Here is a 17,668-nt window from a genome sequence, read left to right as displayed (position 1 = left end):
CCTGGCGCGCCAACGTCCGAGGGCTTCTCCGCGGTCATTTCCGGTGCGGTTCTCCTCTTGCTACCTGCGACGGTCGTTCGCTGCAGTACGGGAAGCCAGGATCCGTTTACCTTAAGGCTTTCCTCTTTCTTGTTGAAGCTGTTCGCGTGTTTTTGGATTTCTACGGCTTCTCTGAACAAGCGCGTGTGATAGTGCTTCTCTACAGCCAGAACTTCCGTGTCGGCGAATTTTATAACGTGGTCGGTCTCATTCAGTGCGTGCTCTGCCACGGCCGATTTCTCCACCTGCCCCAACCTGCAATGTCGCTTATGCTCTTTGATCCTGGTGTTAATGGATCGTCCAGTCATTCCGACATAAACTTTTCCGCATGTGCAAGGTATGCGGTATATTCCCGACATTGCAAGTGGGTCTCTTTTCTCCTTCGCCGATCTAAGACACTCTTTGATCTTCCTTGTCGGTTTGAAAATCGTCTTTACGCCATGTTTGCGCAATATACGGCCGATTCTGTCCGTCACTCTGGGAATGTATGGCAGAAAGGCCGTACCCGACATTTCTTTTTCTGGTTCCTTACTTCGCCGAGTGTTTGGCTCTGTTACACTTCTAATGTAATTTGTGGAGTACCCATTGCTCCTCAGAACAGTTTCCAGGTGTTGCATTTCTCGTTTGAGGTGTTGAGGCTCACATATTCGTCCTGCTCTCGTTACGAGCGTACTAATCATGCCTCTTTTCTGGCTCGGGTGGTGGTTTGACAGTTTGTGCAGGTATCGGTCCGTGTGTGTCGGTTTTCGATACACGCTGTGTCCCAGGTTTTCGCCGTCCCTTGTGACCAGGACATCTAGAAATGGCAGTTTCTTGTCCTTTTCTACTTCCATGGTAAATGTTATGTTGGCATGTAGGCTATTCAAGTGTCTCAGGAATTCACCGAGCTGTTCTTCACCATGGCTCCACACCACGAAAGTATCATCGACGTACCTGTACCACACCTTAGGTTTGCAAGTCGCCGAGTCCAGTGCCTGTGCTTCGAATTGTTCCATGAAGAAGTTGGCCACCACTGGACTGAGAGGACTACCCATGGCGACGCCTTCCAGCTGTTCGTAGAAATCGCCATTCCACGTGAAATAGCTCGTGGTGAGACATGCATGGAAGAGCTTTTTGATGTCTTGCGGGAACATGGAACCGATGTGCTCCAGAGCGTCGCTGAGTGGCACTTTCGTAAATAACGAAACAACATCAAAACTGACCAGGATGTCGTTTGGCGCAAGTTTCAGCTTCCTCAGCTTCTCAATGAAATGTCCTGAGTCCTTAATGTATGTGTCGGTCTTTCCCACGTGTGGCTGGAGCAGAGAGGCCAAGTGTTTCGCCAGTCTATACGTTGGTGAGCCAGGAGCGCTAACGATCGGTCTCAGTGGAACGTTGTTCTTATGGATCTTGGGTAATCCATACAGCCGAGGTGGTAGGGCTTCTGTGTTGCGCAGGTTTCTCTGTATGTCCGCCGGCAGAGAAGACGTCTTGATTAATCGATTCGTATTCCGAGTGATACGCTGCGTCGGATCTGCGCTTAGTTTTCGGTACGTCGTCGGATCTAATAGGTCTCGGATCTTTTGCTCGTAATCTTCGGTCTTCATTACGACGGTCGCATTCCCCTTATCGGCAGGCAGTACCAATATACTCTCGTCAGCGTTGAGATTCTTAATGGCTTGTACCTCTTCTTTCTTCAGGTTGCAAGCTGGTGGTTTTGCTCGGCGCAGTATCCTGGCTGTTTCAGTGCGTATTTCCTCTGCCCTTTCACAAGGAAGGGTCCGAATGGCTGCTTCGGTGTTGGCAATGATGTCCTCCATAGGTATAGTTCTCGGGATGATAGCGAAATTCCCTCCTTTTTGAAGGACTGACACTTCCTCTTCGGTCAATTGTCGTTCAGTGAGGTTGACCACTGTGTGTGACATGTCGGGAATCGCCTTGTCGGTCTGCTTCCGGCATCTTTCAAACTTTTTCTTTTGCCGCTCGGTGCAGCGCTCGAGTTCGTTCTGCATGCTCCTGTGAGTGATGCTGTCGATCTTGTCCCAGTCGTCTCGATGCATTCTGCTACTTAGTTGATAGAAAATGTCCAGAAGTTCCTGATCCGTTCTTGCCAAGTCTCTCCGTGTTGTATGTATTCGCTCACGAAGAAAAGCTCGTTCCATTCTGTCGTAGATACGATGTGCTTGGGCGGTGGTGAATAGGCGCTTGCATCTCAAGAACTTCGGTGTAGCACATTCATCTCGGCACCGTGACAGAAAGGCGAGAGAGGACATCAGTCGCGCTTTTTTCTTCCGTCGTTGGTCAAGGCGTCGGTACAATCTGCAAATCTCCTCCCCGTAGAGGCGTAATACAAAATTGTTATGGCTTTCGTGGCCACTTGTTGACAAACTGCCTATTGGCTTCTGTCTCGGGTTCTTCGGCCGACGTTCATCTAATGATTTTTCTGACGTTTCGCCAGCACGAGTGGCTGGCATTGTCAAAGCTTCACCCTCCATTGCCGGTGGTGAACTGGAGGCGAGCTCGCGGCCGCAGACTATATGTACCTGGCGCGCCAACGTCCGAGGGCTTCTCCGCGGTCATTTCCGGTGCGGTTCTCCTCTTGCTACCTGCGACGGTCGTTCGCTGCAGTACGGGAAGCCAGGATCCGTTTACCTTAAGGCTTTCCTCTTTCTTGTTGAAGCTGTTCGCGTGTTTTTGGATTTCTACAGCTTCTCTGAACAAGCGCGTGTGATAGTGCTTCTCTACAGCCAGAACTTCCGTGTCGGCGAATTTTATAACGTGGTCGGTCTCATTCAGTGCGTGCTCTGCCACGGCCGATTTCTCCACCTGCCCCAACCTGCAATGTCGCTTATGCTCTTTGATCCTGGTGTTAATGGATCGTCCAGTCATTCCGACATAAACTTTTCCGCATGTGCAAGGTATGCGGTATATTCCCGACATTGCAAGTGGGTCTCTTTTCTCCTTCGCCGATCTAAGACACTCTTTGATCTTCCTTGTCGGTTTGAAAATCGTCTTTACGCCATGTTTGCGCAATATACGGCCGATTCTGTCCGTCACTCTGGGAATGTATGGCAGAAAGGCCGTACCCGACATTTCTTTTTCTGGTTCCTTACTTCGCCGAGTGTTTGGCTCTGTTACACTTCTAATGTAATTTGTGGAGTACCCATTGCTCCTCAGAACAGTTTCCAGGTGTTGCATTTCTCGTTTGAGGTGTTGAGGCTCACATATTCGTCCTGCTCTCGTTACGAGCGTACTAATCATGCCTCTTTTCTGGCTCGGGTGGTGGTTTGACAGTTTGTGCAGGTATCGGTCCGTGTGTGTCGGTTTTCGATACACGCTGTGTCCCAGGTTTTCGCCGTCCCTTGTGACCAGGACATCTAGAAATGGCAGTTTCTTGTCCTTTTCTACTTCCATGGTAAATGTTATGTTGGCATGTAGGCTATTCAAGTGTCTCAGGAATTCACCGAGCTGTTCTTCACCATGGCTCCACACCACGAAAGTATCATCGACGTACCTGTACCACACCTTAGGTTTGCAAGTCGCCGAGTCCAGTGCCTGTGCTTCGAATTGTTCCATGAAGAAGTTGGCCACCACTGGACTGAGAGGACTACCCATGGCGACGCCTTCCAGCTGTTCGTAGAAATCGCCATTCCACGTGAAATAGCTCGTGGTGAGACATGCATGGAAGAGCTTTTTGATGTCTTGCGGGAACATGGAACCGATGTGCTCCAGAGCGTCGCTGAGTGGCACTTTCGTAAATAACGAAACAACATCAAAACTGACCAGGATGTCGTTTGGCGCAAGTTTCAGCTTCCTCAGCTTCTCAATGAAATGTCCTGAGTCCTTAATGTATGTGTCGGTCTTTCCCACGTGTGGCTGGAGCAGAGAGGCCAAGTGTTTCGCCAGTCTATACGTTGGTGAGCCAGGAGCGCTAACGATCGGTCTCAGTGGAACGTTGTTCTTATGGATCTTGGGTAATCCATACAGCCGAGGTGGTAGGGCTTCTGTGTTGCGCAGGTTTCTCTGTATGTCCGCCGGCAGAGAAGACGTCTTGATTAATCGATTCGTATTCCGAGTGATACGCTGCGTCGGATCTGCGCTTAGTTTTCGGTACGTCGTCGGATCTAATAGGTCTCGGATCTTTTGCTCGTAATCTTCGGTCTTCATTACGACGGTCGCATTCCCCTTATCGGCAGGCAGTACCAATATACTCTCGTCAGCGTTGAGATTCTTAATGGCTTGTACCTCTTCTTTCTTCAGGTTGCAAGCTGGTGGTTTTGCTCGGCGCAGTATCCTGGCTGTTTCAGTGCGTATTTCCTCTGCCCTTTCACAAGGAAGGGTCCGAATGGCTGCTTCGGTGTTGGCAATGATGTTCCCGTACTGCAGCGAACGACCGTCGCAGGTAGCAAGAGGAGAACCGCACCGGAAATGACCGCGGAGAAGCCCTCGGACGTTGGCGCGCCAGGTACATATAGTCTGCGGCCGCGAGCTCGCCTCCAGTTCACCACCGGCAATGGAGGGTGAAGCTTTGACAATGCCAGCCACTCGTGCTGGCGAAACGTCAGAAAAATCGTTAGATGAACGTCGGCCGAAGAACCCGAGACAGAAGCCAATAGGCAGTTTGTCAACAAGTGGCCACGAAAGCCTTAACAATTTTGTATTACCCCTCTATGGGGAGGAGATTTGCAGATTGTACCGACGCCTTGACCAACGACGGAAGAAAAAAGCGCGACTGATGTCCTCTCTCGCCTTTCTGTCACGGTGCCGAGATGAATGTGCTACACCGAAGTTCTTGAGATGCAAGCGCCTATTCACCACCGCCCAAGCACATCGTATCTACGACAGAATGGAACGAGCTTTTCTTCGTGAGCGAATACATACAACACGGAGAGACTTGGCAAGAACGGATCAGGAACTTCTGGACATTTTCTATCAACTAAGTAGCAGAATGCATCGAGACGACTGGGACAAGATCGACAGCATCACTCACAGGAGCATGCAGAACGAACTCGAGCGCTGCACCGAGCGGCAAAAGAAAAAGTTTGAAAGATGCCGGAAGCAGACCGACAAGGCGATTCCCGACATGTCACACACAGTGGTCAACCTCACTGAACGACAATTGACCGAAGAGGAAGTGTCAGTCCTTCAAAAAGGAGGGAATTTCGCTATCATCCCGAGAACTATACCTATGGAGGACATCATTGCCAACACCGAAGCAGCCATTCGGACCCTTCCTTGTGAAAGGGCAGAGGAAATACGCACTGAAACAGCCAGGATACTGCGCCGAGCAAAACCACCAGCTTGCAACCTGAAGAAAGAAGAGGTACAAGCCATTAAGAATCTCAACGCTGACGAGAGTATATTGGTACTGCCTGCCGATAAGGGGAATGCGACCGTCGTAATGAAGACCGAAGATTACGAGCAAAAGATCCGAGACCTATTAGATCCGACGACGTACCGAAAACTAAGCGCAGATCCGACGCAGCGTATCACTCGGAATACGAATCGATTAATCAAGACGTCTTCTCTGCCGGCGGACATACAGAGAAACCTGCGCAACACAGAAGCCCTACCACCTCGGCTGTATGGATTACCCAAGATCCATAAGAACAACGTTCCACTGAGACCGATCGTTAGCGCTCCTGGCTCACCAACGTATAGACTGGCGAAACACTTGGCCTCTCTGCTCCAGCCACACGTGGGAAAGACCGACACATACATTAAGGACTCAGGACATTTCATTGAGAAGCTGAGGAAGCTGAAACTTGCGCCAAACGACATCCTGGTCAGTTTTGATGTTGTTTCGTTATTTACGAAAGTGCCACTCAGCGACGCTCTGGAGCACATCGGTTCCATGTTCCCGCAAGACATCAAAAAGCTCTTCCATGCATGTCTCACCACGAGCTATTTCACGTGGAATGGCGATTTCTACGAACAGCTGGAAGGCGTCGCCATGGGTAGTCCTCTCAGTCCAGTGGTGGCCAACTTCTTCATGGAACAATTCGAAGCACAGGCACTGGACTCGGCGACTTGCAAACCTAAGGTGTGGTACAGGTACGTCGATGATACTTTCGTGGTGTGGAGCCATGGTGAAGAACAGCTCGGTGAATTCCTGAGACACTTGAATAGCCTACATGCCAACATAACATTTACCATGGAAGTAGAAAAGGACAAGAAACTGCCATTTCTAGATGTCCTGGTCACAAGGGACGGCGAAAACCTGGGACACAGCGTGTATCGAAAACCGACACACACGGACCGATACCTGCACAAACTGTCAAACCACCACCCGAGCCAGAAAAGAGGCATGATTAGTACGCTCGTAACGAGAGCAGGACGAATATGTGAGCCTCAACACCTCAAACGAGAAATGCAACACCTGGAAACTGTTCTGAGGAGCAATGGGTACTCCACAAATTACATTAGAAGTGTAACAGAGCCAAACACTCGGCGAAGTAAGGAACCAGAAAAAGAAATGTCGGGTACGGCCTTTCTGCCATACATTCCCAGAGTGACGGACAGAATCGGCCGTATATTGCGCAAACATGGCGTAAAGACGATTTTCAAACCGACAAGGAAGATCAAAGAGTGTCTTAGATCGGCGAAGGAGAAAAGAGACCCACTTGCAATGTCGGGAATATACCGCATACCTTGCACATGCGGAAAAGTTTATGTCGGAATGACTGGACGATCCATTAACACCAGGATCAAAGAGCATAAGCGACATTGCAGGTTGGGGCAGGTGGAGAAATCGGCCGTGGCAGAGCACGCACTGAATGAGACCGACCACGTTATAGAATTCGCCGACACGGAAGTTCTGGCTGTAGAGAAGCACTATCACACGCGCTTGTTCAGAGAAGCTGTAGAAATCCAAAAACACGCGAACAGCCTCAACAAGAAAGAGGAAAGCCTTAAGGTAAACAGATCCTGGCTTCCCGTACTGCAGCGAACGACCGTCGCAGGTAGCAAGAGGAGAACCGCACCGGAAATGACCGCGGAGAAGCCCTCGGACGTTGGCGCGCCAGGTACATATAGTCTGCGGCCGCGAGCTCGCCTCCAGTTCACCACCGGCAATGGAGGGTGAAGCTTTGACAATGCCAGCCACTCGTGCTGGCGAAACGTCAGAAAAATCGTTAGATGAACGTCGGCCGAAGAACCCGAGACAGAAGCCAATAGGCAGTTTGTCAACAAGTGGCCACGAAAGCCTTAACAATTTTGTATTACCCCTCTATGGGGAGGAGATTTGCAGATTGTACCGACGCATTGACCAACGACGGAAGAAAAAAGCGCGACTGATGTCCTCTCTCGCCTTTCTGTCACGGTGCCGAGATGAATGTGCTACACCGAAGTTCTTGAGATGCAAGCGCCTATTCACCACCGCCCAAGCACATCGTATCTACGACAGAATGGAACGAGCTTTTCTTCGTGAGCGAATACATACAACACGGAGAGACTTGGCAAGAACGGATCAGGAACTTCTGGACATTTTCTATCAACTAAGTAGCAGAATGCATGGAGACTACTGGGACAAGATCGACAGCATCACTCACAGGAGCATGCAGAACGAACTCGAGCGCTGCACCGAGCGGCAAAAGAAAAAGTTTGAAAGATGCCGGAAGCAGACCGACAAGGCGATTCCCGACATGTCACACACAGTGGTCAACCTCACTGAACGACAATTGACCGAAGAGGAAGTGTCAGTCCTTCAAAAAGGAGGGAATTTCGCTATCATCCCGAGAACTATACCTATGGAGGACATCATTGCCAACACCGAAGCAGCCATTCGGACCCTTCCTTGTGAAAGGGCAGAGGAAATACGCACTGAAACAGCCAGGATACTGCGCCGAGCAAAACCACCAGCTTGCAACCTGAAGAAAGAAGAGGTACAAGCCATTAAGAATCTCAACGCTGACGAGAGTATATTGGTACTGCCTGCCGATAAGGGGAATGCGACCGTCGTAATGAAGACCGAAGATTACGAGCAAAAGATCCGAGACCTATTAGATCCGACGACGTACCGAAAACTAAGCGCAGATCCGACGCAGCGTATCACTCGGAATACGAATCGATTAATCAAGACGTCTTCTCTGCCGGCGGACATACAGAGAAACCTGCGCAACACAGAAGCCCTACCACCTCGGCTGTATGGATTACCCAAGATCCATAAGAACAACGTTCCACTGAGACCGATCGTTAGCGCTCCTGGCTCACCAACGTATAGACTGGCGAAACACTTGGCCTCTCTGCTCCAGCCACACGTGGGAAAGACCGACACATACATTAAGGACTCAGGACATTTCATTGAGAAGCTGAGGAAGCTGAAACTTGCGCCAAACGACATCCTGGTCAGTTTTGATGTTGTTTCGTTATTTACGAAAGTGCCACTCAGCGACGCTCTGGAGCACATCGGTTCCATGTTCCCGCAAGACATCAAAAAGCTCTTCCATGCATGTCTCACCACGAGCTATTTCACGTGGAATGGCGATTTCTACGAACAGCTGGAAGGCGTCGCCATGGGTAGTCCTCTCAGTCCAGTGGTGGCCAACTTCTTCATGGAACAATTCGAAGCACAGGCACTGGACTCGGCGACTTGCAAACCTAAGGTGTGGTACAGGTACGTCGATGATACTTTCGTGGTGTGGAGCCATGGTGAAGAACAGCTCGGTGAATTCCTGAGACACTTGAATAGCCTACATGCCAACATAACATTTACCATGGAAGTAGAAAAGGACAAGAAACTGCCATTTCTAGATGTCCTGGTCACAAGGGACGGCGAAAACCTGGGACACAGCGTGTATCGAAAACCGACACACACGGACCGATACCTGCACAAACTGTCAAACCACCACCCGAGCCAGAAAAAAGGCATGATTAGTACGCTCGTAACGAGAGCAGGACGAATATGTGAGCCTCAACACCTCAAACGAGAAATGCAACACCTGGAAACTGTTCTGAGGAGCAATGGGTACTCCACAAATTACATTAGAAGTGTAACAGAGCCAAACACTCGGCGAAGTAAGGAACCAGAAAAAGAAATGTCGGGTACGGCCTTTCTGCCATACATTCCCAGAGTGACGGACAGAATCGGCCGTATATTGCGCAAACATGGCGTAAAGACGATTTTCAAACCGACAAGGAAGATCAAAGAGTGTCTTAGATCGGCGAAGGAGAAAAGAGACCCACTTGCAATGTCGGGAATATACCGCATACCTTGCACATGCGGAAAAGTTTATGTCGGAATGACTGGACGATCCATTAACACCAGGATCAAAGAGCATAAGCGACATTGCAGGTTGGGGCAGGTGGAGAAATCGGCCGTGGCAGAGCACGCACTGAATGAGACCGACCACGTTATAAAATTCGCCGACACGGAAGTTCTGGCTGTAGAGAAGCACTATCACACGCGCTTGTTCAGAGAAGCTGTAGAAATCCAAAAACACGCGAACAGCTTCAACAAGAAAGAGGAAAGCCTTAAGGTAAACGGATCCTGGCTTCCCGTACTGCAGCGAACGACCGTCGCAGGTAGCAAGAGGAGAACCGCACCGGAAATGACCGCGGAGAAGCCCTCGGACGTTGGCGCGCCAGGTACATATAGTCTGCGGCCGCGAGCTCGCCTCCAGTTCACCACCGGCAATGGAGGGTGAAGCTTTGACAATGCCAGCCACTCGTGCTGGCGAAACGTCAGAAAAATCATTAGATGAACGTCGGCCGAAGAACCCGAGACAGAAGCCAATAGGCAGTTTGTCATTACAGGATTTGTTGAGTGGAATGAACAATCTAATGAATACAGAATACGGTTTAAGAGTAAACCGAAGAAAGACAGAGGAAATGAGAAGTAGTAGAAATGAGAATAGCAAAAAACTTAACGTCAGAATTGGAGATCGCAAAATAGACAAAGTTAAGGAATTTTGCTAGCTTGGAAGCATAACCCATTGTGGAAGAAGCAAGGAGGACATAAAAAAGCAGACTAGCACAGGCAAAAAGTGCATTCCCTGCCAACAGAAGTCTACTAGTATCAAATATAAGACTAACAAAGCCAGAAAGTACATTCATGACCAGTAGATGTCTCCTAACGTCAAACACAGGCCTTAACTTGAGGAAGAAATCGCTGAGAATGTTGGTTTGGATCAGAACATTGTATGGTACTGAAACATGGATAGAGGGAAACTGCAACAGAAGAGAATCGATGCGTTTGAGATGTGGTGTTACAGAAGAACGTTGAAAATCAGATGAAGTGATACGTAAGGAAAGATGAGTTCTATGCAGAATCGACCAAGAAAGGATCATATGTAAACACTGACTAGAAGAAGATATACGAGGTGTGACAATACAGTAATGAGACTGATTTTCTTTGCAAGATGTGGCAACCCTGCAGGCTTGTGTAGGCACAAAATCTTTGACCTTCGTCTATAAGCTGCTTCTAGTCCAAGTGGCACATCGATGCAAGTGCTCTGTCGTGAGTTGTGCTGTAATAAGTTAAAGCGTATTTGTGTCTCTCGTCACGGAAATGGAACCACATAATATTGCGCAACGGTATGCCATTTCTTTTTGCGTTAAATTGGGTGAAAACGCGACGACAATTTACAGTAAACTTCAGACCGAGCGAGGTGGCACAGTGGTTAGCACACTAGACTCGCATTCGGGAGGACGACGGTTCAATACCGTCTCCAGCCATCATGATTTAGGTTTTCCGTAATTTCCTTAAATCGTTCCAGGCAAATGCCGGGATGGTTCCTTTGAAAGGGCACGGCCGATTTCCTTCTCAATCCTTCCCTAACCCGAGCCTGCGCTCCGTCTCTAATGACCTCGTTGTCGATGGGACGTTAAACACTACCCACCACCACCACTACAGTAAACTTCAGAAGGCTTTTGGAGAGGAGGCTACGTCAAGAGCTCAAGTTTATCGTTGGCATGAGATGTTTAGTGAAGGCAGAACGAATATTGAAGATGAAGACCGCAGTGGACGACCATCAACCTCACGGACGGATGCCAACTTGGCCGGGGTGCGTGAACTCGTATGATCTGATCAAAGACTATCAATGAAAATGATTGCAGAAGAACTGAACATCAATCGAGAAATGGTTCATCTAATAATAACAGAAGATCTTGGTATGAGAAAGGTTTGTGCAAAAATGGTCCCAAAGATCTCATACCACAACAGTGAGAAACACAGAAAAATGTGGCGGCAGAGCAAACGGAAATCAACCCAGAATTGTTGAGCCGTGTTATCACTGGTGATGAAAGTTGGTTTTTCAGCACGATCCAGAGACAAAGCGCCAAAGTTCGCAATGGTGCGCAAAGGGATCACCCAGACCAAAAAAAGCTCGCATGCTTGTGTGGTTCTTTGATTCCAAGCGAATTGATCATAAAGAGTGGGTGTCTCCTGCACAAACAGTTAACCAATATTACTACAAAGAAATTTTAGAAAGACTTCGTAAAAGAGTTCTTCGTATCTGTGCCAACATTGCTGATAATTGGAGTCTGCATCACGATAATGCGCCATCCCATACTGCTCTGTCAGCAATTTTTAACCTCAAAACAAATTTCAGTATTACCACAGCCACCTTATTCACCAGATATCGCTCCGTGCGACTTTTTTCTATTTCCAAGAGTCAAAACGGTGGTGAAGGGACACCATTTTCAAACAACACAAGATGTCCAAAAGGCTGTGACGAGGGTCTTGGAGGATATTACAGAAGATGAGTTCCAGAAATGTTTCCACCAATGGCAGAAGCTCTGGAAAAAGGGGGCGCAATCAGAAATTGGAAGACCTCAGGCTTTGTGTCTGACCACTGGCAATAACAATAATAATGGAAATGAGTGTTTGGCGTCATTAGGCGGGAGGCACCTTGCGGGGCAGGTCCGGCCGCCTTGGTGCAGGTCTTATTAGATTGGACGCCACATTGGGCGACCTGTGCGCCAGATTGGGACAAAATGATGATGAAGACAGCACAACACCCAGTCCGTGTAGTAGTCATTACACAGTCACTGTTTTGTTGTGCTGTCAGTTCGTTTGTTGCTGAGACAATCACTCCTGGTGGTCGGGCAATATGGCGGGCGACAGCCAGGTTGGTATCCCACCACTATCCGGCGGATCTCCAGACACGTCTTCGTTGATCATTGAGTCTCAGTTCGAAGCATGACTCATCTCTGAAGACATTTCTACTCCAGGCAATGACATTCCAGGCCGAATACGTGTCTGGAGACACTCCAGACAGCGGTGGGATACCACATGACAGTCGCCCCCATACGGCCTGACAACAGTGTATGATGGTCTGGGTGCCACATTTTATTTCATAGCAGGATCTCTTTGGTAGTCATTCGCAGCACCCTTACAGCACCGCGGTATGTCGACGATATTCTACGCCCCATTTTGTTGCCCTTCATAAGAAGCCATCCTGAGCTAACATTTCAGAAAAATAATGCCCGCCCGCTCACGGCGAGAATTTCTACTGCTGATCTTCATGACAGATAAACCCTATCTTGACCAGCAAGGTCGCTAGATCTCTCATCAACAGAGAACGTTTGGGATATTATGGGCAGGCCCCTCCAACCAGCTCGGGATTTTGACAATTTAACGTGTGAATTGGACATAATTTGGCACAATGTCTCTTAGGAGGATACAACTCACAGTCAACCAATGCCACGCCGATCAGGCGGATCAACGCGTTATTGACTTGCTCAGTTTCTGAAGCTCTCGCTCTTGAATAAAGATCCAATATTTCTGAAATTGTAATCACTTGTTTGCTTGTACTGAAACGTCCCCTTATAAAAATTATGAATTATTGTGCTGGTAAACTTCTTACGTTATTTGGTTTTCAAACAGCTGAGCAAAACTGAACGTACTCAGACAGTTCTCTCTTTACTTATTCTGATAATCACTAAACTGACACACAATATTTTTTTAGCGCAACGTAATCTGACTTTCAATAATCCCTACAAAAGAATGGCCCTGACTAACAATAACCTATACCTTTTATGCATCACTTACCTCACAAAAATCTTCGTTACAAGAACTACTGCAATGCAGTGAGCGCCAATACTGCCAGCTAAATAAAAGATTCTAACTACTGAAGGCACTAACTATTGATAGGCATAGTTAGCAAATGAAAGATTTTGATAGAGAACAACTAATGTATTTACCTTAATAGCGTTCAAAAGTCGTTATATATATGTCTATCAATTCATGACATCCATCTTTACAAATTTCCTTTTTCTGGCGGACACACGTCCTGATCGTCCGCTCAAAACTCTGGCATCTCTCTCTTCACATCCACCACTGCTGGCGACTCACCTCAAACTGCACGACGCTACGCGCTGTTCACATCCAACTGCCCAACACTACACAAGTGAATATTCCAACAATGAGTCCAACCAGCCACAGACTGCACACAGTACAGTCAGTGATTTTTATACAGAGCGCTACGTGGCGTTACCAACATAAAAACCTAAACAGCCTACTTACATAGCGGATATATGTAAAATGACTTTTGAACGCTATTAAGGTAAATACATTGTTTGTTCTCTATCAAAACCTTTCATTTGCTAACTATGCCTATCAGTAGTTAGTGCCTTCAGTAGTTAGAATCTTTTATTTAGCTGGCAGTGTTGGCGCTTGCTGTATTGCAATAGTTCGAGTAACGAAGATTTTTGTGAGGTAAGTGATTCATGAAAGGTATAGGTTATTGTTAGTCAGGGCCATTCTTTTGTAGAGACTATTGAAAGTCAGATTGCGTTACGCTAAAAAAAATATTGTGTGTCAGTTTAGTGATGATCAGAATAAGTAAAGAGAGAACTGTCTGACTACGTTCAGTTTTGCTCAGCTGCTTGAAAATCAAATAACGTAAGAAGTTTACCAGCACAGTAATTCATAATTTTTGTAAGGGGACGTTTCAGTACATTTACATCACATCTACCGATTTCCGTTCCATTCGGAAAATTCTTTCGTGGTGCGTCGGTTTCAGGGCGTTTCTAGAAGTCGGTCAAGGGGGGCGGGTGGGGGGGTTGGGGCTAATGGGGGGCAGGAGGTTTGGGGGAATAGAATATCGCTTAATAAAAGGAGAGTTGGGGTTCTCCACCTACAAATTGGTAAAATTTGGTGTTGCTTAAATTAGTTTTTGGTAACTATGTTGGAGTTCCCTGTAAAAAAAAAAAAAAAAAAAAAAAAAAAAAAAAAAAAAACCAAACTTATTTTAACATGGGAGATTTGATAAATTACATAAACCATAAAAAAGGTCAACTTACGACAAATAAGTTTTCATTAATTTACTGGATACGTAAGATGACATGAATGTAAAAACTTGAACTTGACATGAATATAAGGAAAAAGTCTGTAACAAAACTCACTGGATATTTTCGTCTTCTGCCCAATTTGTCATGCTCATCCGTCTCTATTTCTTTTTACTGAATATGTCAACGATATTTTCAATGTCCATATTTGTTTCTTTATTGTTATTGCAAGAGACAACCCATTTAGTCTCACCTGCCCCATTGTGTTACACAAACGTCTTTATTCGCCTCAAAGTAGAGAAGCTTTGTTCAGGAGTGCTTGTGGTGACAGGAATAGCCCTAAATATTTGAAGTGAAACATATACATTTGGGAAAAACTGCTTGTCACAGTTCTTTAAAGCTTCATTGCTGTTTCAGGTCTTTTACTTTCATCAACCCACCTTTTTTTCCATAGTTTCAGCTCTCCTTTCATTATTATACATTCAATGTATATTAATAAATAATAAGACGCCAATTTTAAGTTAAATGGTATTTATTGGTTTAGATAGTAAGGTATTTACCGCTCTTATTCTTTTTTTAAATGTGTTTGAAATGTAATACACTGAATCCTACATTGCCGTATAATTATACAAAAATGATTGAATCTGTTGAAGTAATACATTTGTTGATTTCTGAAGTCATTTTATCCAGTATAATATGATACTGTAGAGGGGGAGGGGGCTATAACCCCCCCCCCTTGCCACCGCTCCTGGTTGTTTTGTCTGTCTTACAGGTTATTTGAAAAAAAAATGTAATTATTGGTAACGTATGTCACCAGTACTATACTCATACGAAACAGTGATAATAGTAATGGGTTTAAAAAACAATTTAGTTTCGTGACTGTGTTTTACATTCTCAGAAAATTACATTTTATCCCTCAGAGGGTAGCTATTTACCCTCAGATTGGGAACCACTGTACTAGTGTTATGGAAATAGGCACTGCCGCTATTGAAACCATTTCTCCGGATACATCGATACTTCAAAGCCGTTGCGTAAATACTTGTAGTGAAAACACAGACTAGAAAGATGTGTACAATACACTTGGTGAGGCCGAAACATGTAATCTCTCCAATGAAGCATACGATTCTCAAGAAAAGCGTTCCAAAACAAATTTAAGCTCCCATTTCTTTATTTATATTTCTTTTATTTTTATTTATTTATTTATTATCATCCCAATGATCACATTTGTGATATAGGATTTGTCAGGGTACATTTTAACAGCTATATAATATCTTTACAAAATTTGTATCTGTGCTGAATTCATATTAATCTATCTTATGTTTAATACAATATACAACTAATAAGTGTTTTTTATAACATAATTTCTTATGCACTGATGTAATTTCATTTGTCACATTAACTTAAACATATATTGTTATACTGTTGTGCACAGATATTCACTTATGCTGTAATAACATTTGTCAAGCATGTGGTTCTTTATAACAGTTTTAAATTTATCCTCGTTTTCCAGCTCTTTGATATGTTTTGGTAGTGCATTAAAAAGTTTGATGCCTTGATTACATACATGTTTCTGGCTTCGGGTCCTTGTTACAGCTTGTATGTGGAGTTCTTTACATTGCCGTGTATTGTAATTATGGAAGTCTGTATTGGTTTTCATTTTGTCCTGATTTCTTTTGATCACCAACAGACATTTCAGAATGTATAATGACGTAATTGTTAAAAGTTTCAATGCTTTAAAAAGGGGCCTACAATGTGTTTGAGGTGGGCTGTGGGTCATTATCCGAATAGCACGTTTTTGTAATTTGAAAATCTCATTTAGATGACAATTTGTTTTTCCCCAGAATACTATCCCATAGGATGCAATGGACTGAAAATAGCCAAAATATACTAATCTGGTACAGTCATTACTACAAACTCTTGAAATTATTCTAAGCACAAAACATGCTGAATTTAGTTTTAGTGCTAAGCTCACCACATGGCCCTTCCAATTAATCTTCTCATCAATGTGCATACCCAGGAATTTTGCACACTGTACTCTTTCAAGTTGTTTGCCCTCCATGGTGGGATTTAGCTCGTCCTGTTCACTTATTTTTCCATATTGCACATAATTAGTTTTTTTGCATTCAGTGTTAGCTTGTTAGCACTAAACCATTTTTGTATATCTTGTAGGACATGGTCCACAGTACTGTGCAATGACTGCTTCATATCACTAAACTAGTATCATCTCTGCACAACTGTGTAACAATATATGTTTAAGTTAATGTGACAAATGAAATTACATCAGTATCATCAGCAAATAACATGATTCTAGCTTTTCTCTCTGACACCTGAATATCATTAACGTACACTACTGGCCATTAAAATTGCTTCACAACGAAGATGGCGTGCTGCAGACGCGAAATTTAACCGACAGGAAGAAGATGCTGTGATATGGAAATGATCAGCTTTTCAGAGCATTCACACAAGGTTGGCGCCGGTGGCGACACCTACAACGTGATGACATGAGGAAAGTTTCCAACCGATTTCTCATACACAAACACCAGTTGACCGGCGTTGCCTGGTTAAACGTTTTTTTGATGCCTCGTGTAAGGAGGAGAAATGCGTACCATCACGTTTCCGACCTCGATAAAGGTCGGATTGTAGCCTATCGCGATTGCAGTTTATCATATTGCGACACTGCTGATCGCGTTGGTCGAAATCGAATGACTGTTAGTAGAATATGGAATCGGTGGGTTCAGGAGGGTAATACGGAACGCCGCGCTGTATCCCAACGGCCTCGTATCACTAGGAGTCGAGATCACAGACATCTTATCCACATGGCTGTAACGGATCGTGCAGCCACGTCTCGATCCCTGAGTCAACAGATGGGGACGTTTGCAAGACAACAACCATCTGCACGAACAGTTCGACGACGTTTGCAGCAGCATGGACTATCAGCTCGGAGACCTTGGCTGCGGTTACCCCTGACGCTGCATCACAGACAGGAGCGCTTGCGATGGTGTACTTAACAACGAACCTGGGTGCACGAATGGCAAAACGTCATTTTTTCGGATGAATCTAGGTTATGTTTACAGCATCATGATGGTCGCATCCGTGTTTGGAGACATTGCGGTGAATGCACATTAGAAGCGTGTATTCGTCATCGGCATACTGGCTTATCTCCCGGCGTGATGGTATGGGGTGCCATTGGTTACAAGTCTCGGTCGCCTCTTGATCGCATTGACGTCACTTTGAACAGTGGACGTTACATTTCAGATGTTTTACGACCCGTGGCTCTACCCTTCATTCGATCCCTGCGAAACCCTACATTTCAGCAGGATAATGCACGACCGCATGTTGCAGGTCATGTACGGGCCTTTCTGGATACAGAAAATGTTCGACTGCTGCCCTGGCCAGCACATTCTCCAGATCTCTCACCAAT

General features: G+C 45.9%; 1 protein-coding gene across 2 annotated transcripts in view; it reads left to right on the top strand.

Annotated features, from left to right (window-relative positions):
• LOC126194643 (ankyrin repeat and IBR domain-containing protein 1-like) overlaps window positions 1–17,668 on the top strand; it is a 601,659-nt gene that overhangs the window by 304,853 nt on the left and 279,138 nt on the right. The gene's annotated exons all lie outside the window — the stretch shown is intronic.

The sequence above is a fragment of the Schistocerca nitens genome, chromosome 7 (assembly GCF_023898315.1).
Source record: "Schistocerca nitens isolate TAMUIC-IGC-003100 chromosome 7, iqSchNite1.1, whole genome shotgun sequence".
Lineage (NCBI taxonomy): Eukaryota > Metazoa > Arthropoda > Insecta > Orthoptera > Acrididae > Schistocerca > Schistocerca nitens.
This window is presented reverse-complemented; position numbering and strand designations above follow the sequence as displayed.